General features: G+C 34.3%; 1 long non-coding RNA gene and 1 pseudogene across 1 annotated transcript; one reads left to right on the top strand and one right to left on the bottom strand.

Moving 5' to 3' along the window:
* Positions 1 to 3,225: 3,225 nt before the first annotated feature.
* On the bottom strand, positions 3,226 to 3,629 carry LOC126624552 (uncharacterized). The gene is made up of 2 exons (XR_007624140.1): positions 3,537 to 3,629; positions 3,226 to 3,462 (listed from the first exon to the last, which is right to left on the bottom strand). It is a non-coding gene; the product is annotated as an uncharacterized LOC126624552 (long non-coding RNA).
* Positions 3,630 to 5,542: 1,913 nt separating this feature from the next.
* LOC126615453 (cyclic nucleotide-gated ion channel 1-like) lies at positions 5,543 to 8,729 on the top strand (annotated as a pseudogene).
* Positions 8,730 to 14,151: the final 5,422 nt, after the last annotated feature.

The following is a 14,151-nucleotide window of genomic DNA, read 5'->3' as shown; positions in this document are numbered from 1 at the left end:
AACATTTTCAACTTCCGACTCTATGCAGACGTGAGTTAGGTTAATAATTCAAAGTGCATAATGTCTTTCCTCTTACTTTTTACGAGTTTGAAATCTTATCATGCAATATGTCAATAAAATTTAAACAAGTAGAGGGATACTTGAAAAATAAGAAAAACATATTTTCTCCACTTGTATAATAACATATAGCGTAATGATTCGTGTTCTCGGCACATTGAAAAATCTTTATGTTGCTTGAGGTCGAGGGTTACCCACCACCGTTGAAAATGAAATCAAAGGTGATGATTGATTTGGAGTAGATAGCTAATGTGGATCCTACTGAGTTCATCCTTGCTACTTTTCTCTTTTTCTTTTTCTTTTTCAACCCATAAACCAAAACCTTTTGGAGTTGTAGACTTGTAATTTCAGCTTTTTTCTTTTGTTCTCGATTGAATGAATCCGTGATTTTAGCTTCAGTAGGTTTTATAAATCAACGGCGTGATAGGTGGCAATAGAGTTGGGTGGGGTCATGCAGGATCGCAAGACGAATAAGCAACGTAAGTACTGGAATTGGAGCCTATCTGGATTCATTTTGGACGATCGGGTCGTTTTATCTTAGACATTTATTGTATCATTTTACTTTTTTTATTTAAAATTAAACATAAATAGTATCTGAATAAAACTGATCACACGATGTACGACGAACGGCCAATATATGGGGATCTTTAGGATTCTCACAAAGTTGATCTGAAGAGGGTCTTCTTCCCATAACAATGGTTTCTCCATTGGATCTGATTTTCACTTACCATTTTTAACCCTTCACACGCACATTCATTTTTATTTTTAGCTATCAAATTAATTCAAAAGAAGCAACGGACAAGATTGAACAAATGTGTGTAAAATGACAAAAATTGTGTGTGTTTAGCATTTCATTTATCTGTAGACTCTACACAGCTTAAGTTAAACAACACAAAATTGCCTGTTTTGATCTAGTCACTTAGCTTAATAAGTTTGTGACTCAAGCAACTAAGAATATTTATATTTACACTTAGAAGTTCTGTCTTCAATTTCCGATCCTCAATTCTTCTAACCTTTATGGGGAGGAGGGGAGTCCCTTAACTTTAACTCAATCAGAGTAATGATATCTCAAATAAAAATTCATAAACATTGGCCTCTTAACTTATCAAAGAGTGTAGCTATGGTCATTTTTGTCAACTCTGTCAAAATTCAGTAACAATGACTCATGTTGGAACGACAATTGCTATAATTAGGTTAAAGTTGATAGATCATTGCTCAAATTGGATTAAAGTTGGGGGACCATTTCTCTAATTAGGTTAAAGTTAAGGGATCATTGCTACAATTTTTTTTCATTTGGTTTTCCATATTTGCTCATTGATTTAGCCTCAAATGCGTGACACTAACTCATTTTGACGGAAGTTCTAACGGAATTGATGAAAAGGACTATAACTGCACGTTTTGATGAATTAAGAGACTAATGGTCATGAATTTTTAATTGAGAGACTACTGTTCCAATTTGGTTAAAGTTAAGAGACAATTTCTATAACTTTTTCTTATGGGAAGGAAGGGGGGAGGTTTGAGGGTGGGAACTAGTGGTTTAGCAAGACTTGGGGCCTTTTATAGTCATTTTGGATAGTTTTAAACTCGGGCCATCATTGAACAGTATATGTTTAGGATTTTGTATATTAAGGCCCATTAAATGGGCCCGCTCGGTTTGGTGAGAACAAGAGGCCCAACCCATCTCAGAAAAGGCAAAAAAAACACATGCAGAGCTTAAAGGGATGATTTGGGAAGACGAAAGCAAACAGATGCTCATCGTCGTCCAGTCCAAACAGCAGCTCAAAAGTCAACAAATATGGCGGTTGCATCCCCGTTCGAGCATGCAAGGAAGCTACTATATCCGCCGTCGCTTTCGCCAGCGATCGAGGGAGCCATGAGACCAACGGCAACACTGAAAACCCCAACACTGATGCGAGGTTTGACTTTTAATATTTCCTCAGCGAAATCTTAATTAAACTAATCCTTGCATTTTCTTACTGTAGCAATAAATTAGTTGTTTTCGTGTTCTGATTAGTGATTAATTATCATATGTTCACAACTTGGACTATAGTAAGCAAACACGAGCCGAATCCAATAATATATATATGGGAGACTTTGGATGCGGTCCCTAGTTATGAATAGTCTTTGACTGAAATCTTGTTTGTTTTCAATTTTTGATCCAAGTCCCTAAAATTAATTGATAATTTATTTCTATGTACGTTACTATATTTTAAATTAAAAATTAAAATTTATAATTGTTTATAGTAATGAGATTTTAAATAAAAAACCGTAATTTGTGGGATTAAAAATATTAAAATATAAATATACTATTGTGTGTGTGTGTGTAAACATGGGTACATTCATAAAAAATAACCAAAAAATTATTGTATCAAAACATGGGTACATTCTTCAAAATGGGTACATTTAGCAAAAATAAAAATGGGTACAAATAAATAAAAAAATATGGGTACAATACAAATAAAACTTTAAAAAATATGGGCACAAAAAGAAATTAATATATGAGTACAAATTAAAACTGAAAGAAAAATTGGTACAAATTAAAAAAGGGTTGCAAATTAAAAATGGGTACAAACTAAAAATAAAAATATATGATAAAAAATTTAGCCATAAATATAAATATACTAATTGTAACATTTTTAATATTAAATGAATATATTTAGAAATAAAAAATATTTTATTATTGAAATAATTAATGATATTATTAATACAAAGGATCTTGATCAAAAATTGAAAAGTAATAAGGTTTTAATCAATAAAGTAGTAAAAATAAGGATGAAAACCTAATTACTCCTATATATATATATATATATATATTGATGGTGTGGTCCTATATGTTCTTGCTGGCTGTACGGTGGTTGTTAAGTGTGAATCCAAACAGGAGCAGAAGTGAATATTTTCTGCCAATCAAAGGCTAGAAGTCTTAATCAAATGGCAGTTTAATCTGCATTTCGGACATGAGGGTTTGTTATTTTGTGTTATTTTCAATCCGATTCCCGACTCGGTCTTGTCTAATCCGATTCCCAACTCTTCCGTTCCTCGCGGTTTGTAAGGTCTACATAATTTGGTTTGGTAAAACAACAAGTACATTACAAAAAGACTTGGGAGAGAAGAAAATTAAGAACCTTCGTCAATGTTCTTTTTTTTTTTTGAAGTCAATGTTTTTAGGGAACCTGCAGCCAAGTCAATATAATTAAGGAACTTGAACAACTAGTCTCAATGAAGCATTAATTAGTCCAGATTAACTGCATATTATAATAGGTAGATCTTTTGATTTGTTTTCAAAAAGGAATTTCATGGATCGATATATAACATCATCATTTGCATGAAAATTTGTTTGCTGCAAAAAATGCTAGCAGGATTCGGTTTCTGCCACTCGAATGCGCTCTCTCTCTCTGCTCGATCCACCTTGTAAACTGAAAGCCTCCTAAACTTAGCCACTCGAATGGGTTCCGAGGTCATGTAACAGATCTTGAAACGACGTAAAAAAGAACAAATTGCACCCACCAGAATCATGAATTTATACTATTAGGGGGCTTATCAAATCCCAAGCCCACATGATGAGGGAGAAAAGCAAAATACGCAGCCACCCTATACCCTAAATGAAGGAATTAGCTCAGGATAATACCTAGTTAATCAGTAGTGAGTATTCTATATACTCTTTTTTTTTTATTGAGCCCGTTCAAAATATTATATGTAATTAATTTACCTATATGTAAATTTATGATTAGTAAATAATATATATTTTGTAGGCAAATTAATAATGAATCAAATAACATTCTTTTATTTTGTAGGTAACTTATTTTTCACATATATTATTACATATATTTGACACATTTTATTATTATAAGATATGTTTGTACCATACTTGACCAATCCCGAAACTATTAAGCACCGGTCAATGTTATACCGTCAAGGATCCACAAGAGTTTCCCTCCAACCAGGAGGCCAATCACAGCGCGACACGTGTCGACATCAGAGGCCAATCATAGCGCGACACGTGTCAACATCAGAAGCCAATCACAGTATGACACGTGTCAAAGTTAGAACAAAGCTAGAGACTCTCTTCTATAAAAGGAGATCATTCTCTCACAATATTTCCTAATGTCATTTGTACTAAATCATTCACTAGTACTCACTAAAGGAGAGCTTGAACCTATGTACTTGTGTAAACCCTTCACAATTAATGAGAACTCATCTACTCCGTGGACGTAGCCAATCTGGGTGAACCACGTACATCTTGTGTTTGTTTCCCTGTCTCTATCCATTTGCATACTTATCCACACTAGTGACCAGAGCAATCTAGCGAAGGTTACAAACTTAACACTTTCTATTGTACCAAAGTCCTCACTGATTTTGTGCATCAACAAGATCTATGTACAAATAATAGGTAAATTAACTTCGAATCAAATAACCTTGCTTTATTTTGTAAGTAAATTAATTTTGGATCAAATAGCATTCTTTTGTTATGTAGGTATTTTATTTTGTATGTATCAATATCATATATATATATTTGGCACATTTTATTATTATATATATATATAATAGGTAAATTAGTATTACATAGAATAAATATTGTTTTATTATGTAGGTAATGTTGCAGTCATATTTAGAATGAGAATGTGATTGTGTAAATCCTAGGGAATCTGGGAAAGTATCTTATATTCCTATTAGGACTAGATTACCTATTAAATGTTGTAATCCTAAAGCCAAAGATTTTACCCTTCCTACTACCATAAATAAAGGCACAATGGGGTGAATCAAACACACCTCACAATTAAATCAATCTCTCTTCTCTCTAATAGTGGCCGACCCCCTCTCTCTCTCTAAACCCTAGATCGTTCAATCAAATAGGCATACAACACGTTATCAGCACGCTCTTACCAGAAGCTGAGGAATTGACGCATCATTGGAGGAGGCTATCATTCACCAAATTCAAAGGCTTATTCGTTTTCTGCTAATCAGGTACGCTTAAAATAAAAGAACATATTTCAAACGTCCACGAAGCATGAAAACATTCCCCATGATGCATGAACCCCTCTATGTTTATATTTTCCTTTCGATATATATATTGTATATGTTTATATATTTGTCAATATATATATTTGTTTCATGCATCGCACAATTAAATTGTTATGTGGAATTTGTGAGTCAAATTATACAAAATAAATTAGAAGCATATTTAGGGTTTTTCCTAAACCCTACGGGATTTGAAGAAAAAAAAGGGGAAAACTAGGGCACGGTGCGGCATATTTAGGGTTTTTCCTAAACTCTACTATAAATAAAGTCATATTTGGCTAACTGAAATTGATGGACTATATGTTCTAACCCTTTTTTATCTTTTGATTTCCTGCTGCTAATAGTAGTCATGTTTTAAAAAATGAAAGGCTCAGGATTTGTGGAACATAAAAAGGTTCTGAATGTTTTTCCTTCTCTGTCAATATTTTCCGAGGATTTATCGAATTTACCTCTCGGCCAAGGTTTTCAAAATGATTTGGCCAACCACGTAAGTTGCACCTCAATTGTCATTCTATTTTAGTACATTGGTAATTACTAATGTTGGATTATGGATGCAGTTTTTATTTTTTTTTAATGTTAGACTTATTATTTGGGGTTTTGTGTTTGCATGTTATGGATTTAGATACTTGGTACTTTTTTTCTATTCAACGAGAGTTATCATGTTGGCACAAGGCCTGTGAAAATCATAGTATAGATCTCAGGGGATGTGTGAACACTTTCTACTACAACAGTCGGAGTACTATTGCAAGAAATATAACATTTCTTAACGAGCATTGCCTATTGGATACTCCAGATGGTGCTTTATCTCCTTTAAACTTTGGAATATTTCTTGATTCCCTTAAGAATAAAAACACGAAGCATATAAAGTTTGGAAAGAAGTTCTTTTACTCTTTCTGGTGGGGCTTGTGAAATCTAAGATTCACATTATATCCATTCACAATCTACAATTTTAGAAAATATGTAACGAACAAAATTTTTGGGGTTATCTAATTCAGCAGCATTGTCTAATATGATATCGTATACCTTAATATTTTGCAGTAACTTTGGGACTGATCTGACAAGAAGTACGTATGTGTGGGAAAATTTGTTTGCGATTCTCATCTCTGTTGTTGGCTTACTACTATTTTCGTATCTCATTGGAAACGTGCAGGTTGGTATATTCGACCTCTCTGTACATTAACTTTCAACAATTTTCCCAAATACTGATAGGATTTTTACCATCTGCAAAAGTAAGGATAAAAACATTTAAAAATACTTGCAAGAGTACAAGGTTACCGTAGTATAGTCGTTTTTTGCAGGGATTGAATGAATAATTTGTACTTATACTAATCCTTAGCTAGTTATTTAGAACAAAGTTTCGAAAAAAGTTGATTTTGGAATTTAAAATAATAAAAACGAATTTAATTAAAAATAATTAAATAATTGACAAAGTAAAGAAAGCAAAAGACAAAGGTTTCGGAAAACAATTTAAACACTAGGGTTCTGCCGTCACTACGTAATTTTACTAATTACTTATGACTTTTTACATACATGCTTTGAAGGTTAGGCTTTCCTAATACATATTTTCCTCGTGATGTTTAAGCGAAAACGTATATCTAACATGCAACCCGTTTATGATATTCAGATCAAATATAAACATGTAAGACTCATTAAGCTTTGTGAAAAACCCTTTGAAAAACCATGCAACCCTTAAGAGTGTGATGTTCGCCTTAAGTGAAATTACAATTATTAACCACAAGAAGCCAACGTCAATTTCAGGGAACCTTTCGACCAAAATTGCATCAAATTACTTTTCTAAAGATCCTAATGGTGACCAATCATCAAGACAATTAGATAGTTTAAAACAATGATTAATAATTCCAAACATGCATGCATAATATCATAAGTAAATTGAAAATAAACTACATATTCTTGCTAAGCCTCAAGGCCTCGCCCTAGCAAAAGAAATTAGCTACGAATAATCATAAAACAAAATATTATTGAGAATAAGGATAGAAAACACCTAGAAAATAAACTTGAATTGTCAAAGGCTTGTGCGTCTCCTCCTCCCTTCTCTAACCCTAATGGCTAAAATATCTTTATTTATACTACTACAAAATAAAACCCTAAAAATTCTTAGAATAAAACTAGGAAACATAATAAAATAATAAAACAGAAAATAAAAAAGGTTTCCTATTTGAACTAAAATTCGGACTTCTCATAAAATCAGATTTTTGATCGACCAAATCAACTCCGATTTGTTCCCAAATGTCTTTTTTGAAAGCTTAAGTCATCCCCTACAAATCATAAGAAGGAATCTTCCTCAAAATATGTCATCTTGACCTCCAAAATATCCAAAACGTCCAGAAATGTCAATCTGGGAAAGCTGCGTGTTGGGTCTTTATTTCATTGCCACGGTCAAACGGCTTGGTAGAAAAATCTGGAATTTTGATACAATCATCTTGAAAGACTCACGATCATCCTCCAATTGAAATCACTCCAAAATTCATTGTTTGATCACTTTTTGCTCTAGAGGAAATTGAATGTCCTACATTGAAAATATATAACAAAGAATCAAAATTCTACCAAAATAACCAAAAAACTATAACTAAGAATAGGGTAAAATATATGGTATAATATGGACTCATCATATACCAAGTAATTGTTTGATTTGTGGCGAGACAGACTTTTATGCAGATGGAAGCTACAAAAAAAAAAAGGAGATGAGACAAAAGATTAAGATGAAGACGCTAGACGTAGACGCCTGGATGTCCAGAAATGAACTCCCTAAGGAAATAAAGAAAGAAATCTTGAGTAGCATAAAGCAACCATTGAAACAACACGTTGACGCTGATCTCCATAGTTTTCTGTTCTCTATTCTTCCCGGGAAAACCAGAACATCTCTGAAGCGTTGTCTTTGCATGAAAACACTTAAGAAAGTATGTTCCTCAACTTCCATCTCTCACCATTAATTTATGGTATACATTGTTTTATAACAAAATGACGTTTACATTTAACGTTTGAATTACAATAAAGATAAGATTGCACTATAATCTTAGAGATTATGGTTCAAAGTTATATAATAATGCTAAGTTAGTTAACTACACAGAATAATATTGTTATTACTATAACTAGGTTAATTGCATCCATTTTCACTGCAATGTTGTTCTCTGTGCGTGCGCACGCATGTGTTTAGGTAATGAGGCTTCAAGGCATGTATGACAAAGTGTTGATGTCGATGTGCGACTATCTAAAGTCAGAACAGCATCATTTTTGGAATGGGAGATCCACTCGATTGCATGCTGATCATTATCGAAGGGATAGTGTGGAACTACGCGTCGAGTGATAGTCAAGCTTAGAAGGGAATCTCATCACTGGCCACGAAGCCCCTCGGGAAAGGTGACTTTTATGGGGAAGAGCTTCTCGATTGGGTACCAGGCAATTTCACCGAACTTTCAGTCTCCAGCAAACATGTCAAAACTCGGGTAAAAGTAGATGCATTTGTGCTCACGGCCAATGACTTGAATACTGTAGTTCAGAAAAACTGGTTCCTGTGGATGAAGGATTCTCCAGAGGTGAAGGACGCGGCAGATCGTATTATAGAAACAGCAGTTCGTCGTCATGTCCGTAGGAAATTAAAACGTGCACTACAAGGCCAGGGATCTGCTGTCCCCTAAATTTGTCTCTTTCTATCTCTCCTTCTAATTATGTCCTTTAATTTAACTTGCACTAGCCTCTTCCCGGACACGCTTACTCGCATGCATGTGAGAGGCTATTTTTTAATCACGGACACTATGCACCCCAAAAGATGTGTTGCTTTAGTTGTTTTGTTTACCATTGTTATTCGCTTGGTATAGACATTAATAGTGACACTATAGTTTTATAGAAACACCATTGTACCAACCTTGCGAGACATCTCCCAAGCACATCAAGCACTGAAACTGCAGCAAGCACTCTGAACACCTTGAATTGGAAGGAGGGCCTTCTGCACACTCACCACCACTGTATTACTCGAACCTATGAGGAGTTCTCTAAGTATATGCTTCGATAGTGTATGTAGGGACCTTCCCTTGGTATTTATACTACCACAACCCTAGTGCACATTCCCATAATCATGCACTAGGATCCCTTATTGTACAAGGATATAATCGACCAAATCTCAATCCAATTCATTTAAACTAATATTTTGTAATGTTCGGAAAAAATTGATGGCAAATAAAGGGAATAAGGACAAGAAGCCGTACGAGCACCACTTCGGTTCTCAACCTTTATCTTACTGGATCGAGGAAAGGCAAGAGGCTGGGGAAAAGTTCTCAAAGGTGGTGGTTTGGGGGAGAGCCACGCCAACTATGGCAACGAGGTCGCGGACGAGATTTATGTAAGTATTATTTTTTTTAATAACTTTCAATTATAATTTATTACTACAATTATGGTTTAAATTGTAATTGATCTAACTATTCTTTGTTTTTTTTATAGACTTCGATGGTACAGAAGAAAGACGAGTACCTCGCTAATCTCTCCCAGGAGCATCCTGACGTGCCCGTGGAGAAGTTGACACTTGACCCAAAGGTATCTCTTCAGGTGCTGATAGACCGGATTGGCCAAAGGAAGGGCAAGGAATTTCGCGGCCGAGGAGCAGGTCGGGTTCGGGAAGTTAGATCTTGTTCTTCATCGACTTCCACTGCAGGGATCGAGACCGATTCCAGACAGGTGGAGGAGGAGTTGGCATGCCAAAAGGAATTAGTATTAGTCCACTAGAACTTCTTAATCGTATCCCAAAGCTTAACAGCTTCTGGCATTACGATTCCACCATCCCACCCCCGGGACGGGAAGGGAAAGACTGTTTTCTCCGGCGGCTGTCCCAGGATCACATCGTGCAGTCGGCCCATGAGCCACCCCACCACAGTTTACGATTCCATTTTCCCTTTTTTTGGGTAATATATTTAGACGAACATTTTTTTTTTTTTGGGTTGTATATATTTATTTCTATTTTTACAGTATTTTCTTTTTAACTCTTGGTATTTAATATTTTACTTTCTGTACTTAATTTTTTTAATTTATTAATTAATAAAATTTATACGTTTTTTATTATTATAAAATTTTGCTAGACGGAGGTGCCATCTCTTAGACCTAGTTTGGGAGTGAGGTGCTTAAAAAAAAGCACTCATGAAAAAAAGCTGTGAGGGTTTTAGGTGTTTGGTAAACTGAAAAAAAGGGCTTATTTTAGAAGCTGCTGTGAGAATAAGCTGAAATCAAAGGAAAAAGCTGAAGCTGCTATTTGTAGCTTTGGAAAACTGGCATTTTTTCAAAGCACACGGAGCTACAGTGTTTCTTTAATGAAAAGACCCACTATCAGACTGCTTTTTTTTTTCAAAAGCACTTTTACAAAAAAGTTTACCAAACACTCAGCTGATTTATTTCACAGCCGCTTATTCTCACAGCACAACCGCTTATTCTCACAGCAGTTTTTTTGTAAAGCACAGCAATACCAAACCAGCCCTTAAACATATATTACCCGATGGACTTGCCTGTCGGCATAATCTCACACCATTATTTAAATATGACATCCCAACGAGTACCTTTCTGTCGTCTAACTACTCCATCGCGTAAATGTCTTTTCACCCGACTAACTTTTTGGTCGGTAAGTACAAGTTCGTCGTGTAAATTTTATTTAGGAAGCTTTAACGAAAAACACCTGGTACTGTTCATTTTAACGAAAAATCACATTTTTACACTAAAAAGTCAATCCTGGTACTATTCATTTTATCCTTATCATTAAAACTCAAAGTTTTCAAGCCATTTTCATTAGTTTTCTTTTTTATTTAACCCAACAAACTTGTTCGTCAAGCAATTAGTTTCTTAACCGACCGATCTATGTGACTGTCATGTAAATATATGAGCGACAAGCTTGGCACTACTAACTCATACCGACGGACCTCCGTCTGGTAAACCAATGGGCTTTTACGCAGACAAAATTTTTCCGTCTGGAAAACAGTGTTTTTTTTTTTTTTGGTAGTGTAATTAAAAAAATGTTTTTAGTAGCTGTAGGCCTGCGATATCACAAGTAACGAATGAAAACTTAATGAGGGTAATGTTGCTAAGTAACGTTGTTTGTATTAGCATCTCCGATATTATAACTTAACTAATCTTTTGCAGTAATTTTGGGACGAATTTGACTAATAAGTACATATTTGTGGGAGAACTTGTTTGCAGTCCTTATATCTCATTGGAATTGGAATGTGCAGGTTGGTATTGCTATTAATTAAGTTATTTTATTTTTCAGTACATTTTCTTTCAGCTTAATTCAGGGGCCCCTATCCTTGCATCAATTAATTATGCGTGTTTGTTGTGTCAATTCAGAGTTTTATGCAGATGAAGCAGTAAAATCAGAGGACATAGGACAAAGGATTAAGACGAAGAAGCAAGATGTACGGAACTAGATATCCACGAGTGAACACCCTGAGCATACGAAGGAAGACATCATGAGGTGGATAAAGAGAAAATCGAGAGTACACAAAGATGCTGATTGCTGATCTCCTGACGAAAACCGGAAGATATCTAAGCCCTAGTCTCTGTATGAAAAAACTTCAGACGTGCTGTATGTTCCTCAATATTGACCTCTCTTCACTTCATAAATGGATCAATTTTCTACTATGTTTAATAGTATATGTACATATCAGTGAACTAATATATGCTGAAGCATGTCCCATATCGACATATCAGGGAACTAATATATTAATGGTTCTACTATTGATTTCATAAAAGTCTTTTCAATACAAACTCTATACTTATATGTATGTTTATAAGATAATATTGATGTTGATTAGTAGTGTGTAACTATGAAAATTGATATATTAATCCTTGATTCTGGTTGTGTTAAAGCAGATTAGTGGTAGAGTGATCTGGTCAGGAGTAACTTGAGTTCGACCCTCAACGAAAGTATCAATTGTTGGAACTAAATTTGTGCACCGCCATAATTGGTGGAGATGCTTAAATCCTTCAACTGTAAGCAAGCCAAAGACAGGGGGTGTGCCGGTCAAAGGCTTTCCAACGGTCAAGTTAGTAAGCAATATTAAGACTCAAACAGTGGGTAAGAGAATAAGTATGCAGAGATTGCATTACCAGCGATGAACCCTAGAATGGCGTATTCATACCATTTGTGGATATGACATTTGAGGATAGTAGAATCCTTGTGAAAAGGGGAGAATTCCAAAGGATACCCAGGACGTAGATATTACACTCTCTTAGGAGTGTGATTACTTACCGCACACACTAATCTGTAAGTTGTAAAGACTCCAAAATTATAGGTAACCTGTTGATTCCTTGCAGGATTAGATTCTTGAATCTTGCGGAACAAGCATGGTCTATCTCAGCGAAGTCTTCGGACTTTGCCCATTGATGGTGGCATCACTTCGTTACAATGGAAACTGTTGAGTTCGGTGGGAGAATCCCAGAGGATATCTAGGAAGTAGATATTGCATCTCTTAGGAGTGTGATTACTGACGGCGCACACCAATCCTTAGATTGTAAGGACTCCAAAATTATAGGAAACTGTTGATTATGTGCAGGATTAGATTCTCAAATCTCGCGGAACAAGCATGATCTATCTCAGCGAAGTCGTTGGACTTTGCCCACTAATGGTGGCATCTCTCCGTTCAGTTAGCTTCACAACGGAAATTGTTGAGTTCATGATTGGACTTCTAAAAAAGTGTATTCTGATCTACCTTAGTCAGACTCTAAAAAATCATAGTCCACATTGATCAAATACTAATTAAATTGCATGTCACATTGGCTATCCAGTTGTTGCCAACTTCCCAAATGTGAATGCAAATTTTTTTTTTCTTCTGAAAGTCTCAACTTTCATCAAATACTAATTAAATTGCATGTCACATTGGCTATCCAGTTGTTGCCAGCTTCCCAAGTGTGAATGCAAAAGGTTTTCTAATTCAGATAGTCTCAACCCTAAAGTCTTCATCAAATACTAATTAAATTGCACGTCACTCATGCTTCAGTTCATCTGTTTAGGAGAGAGTTAAAATGGTGAACAATCATAATCCTAAATATCTCCTTTCCATTCAAAGGAAAAGGATTTGGCTCTTGAAGGATTAAGGATGAATTCTTTCTTAACATACTTCGTGGCTTATTTACAAAATTTCGTGATTATATTCGAAACCGTTTAAAATAATAATTTCAAACATTGTGAATAATTAATTTAAATTTCAAATAAAACTCATGTAGTAGGTGATTACTTTAATTTTGTTTTTGTCAAATGATAGATTTTATTATATTAGATGTTAGATTAGTCATCGACAAGTTTTGAATCCACGCCGTCACACAAGGGTTCAACTCCTTTGCACTACTATGGTGATTACTTTAATTTGTTACCTTTAATATTTTAAGTAGTTTTTTGAAAACATTTTTTAACTTTCGACTAAAAAAAACATTTTTAACTTCAAAACAAAAATCTAAACTACATATTAATGAAACCTTCTTTATTAACCAAAATAATGTGAAAATACATTTTTTTCTTCTACCACAACAAAAAAGTTAAGGACACTAACGTAATTTTACAAAATAAAATTTTGCTGTTTTTTGTTTAAGTCTTACCTGCAACAAAAAAATTAAGGACAATTACGTAATTTTACAAAATAAATTTTGCTATTTTTTGTTTAAGCATTACCTGCAAGTGATTGTATCATGTCTAATTTAAAAAAAAAAATGAACCTCTCTCCCCACTCCCATGTTCTCTCTCTCTTCCTCTCTCCTTCAATGTTAAAAGCAAAAATAAAATATTTCATACACACTTTGTGTGTGGGCATGTACTAGTATATAATTAAATAAAGAGTTAAACCTTTTTTATCATTATGAATTTTTATTAGTACATGAATATTTATTATACTTTTAACATATATTTAAATGAAGTGACTACCATTGCAAACTTAGTAGAATAAATCAAATTTATAATATAAAAAACACAGTGACCAAAATAAATTTTAGTTGTAAAAAAAAAACCAAAAAGTTTTTTCTTAATTTAAAATAAAAAACTAATTGGCACACGTGTACAAGAAGTGTTTGATGGACAAATATTTTTGTGTATCG

Source organism: Malus sylvestris, chromosome 1 (genome assembly GCF_916048215.2).
Source record: "Malus sylvestris chromosome 1, drMalSylv7.2, whole genome shotgun sequence".
NCBI lineage: Eukaryota > Viridiplantae > Streptophyta > Magnoliopsida > Rosales > Rosaceae > Malus > Malus sylvestris.
This window is presented reverse-complemented; position numbering and strand designations above follow the sequence as displayed.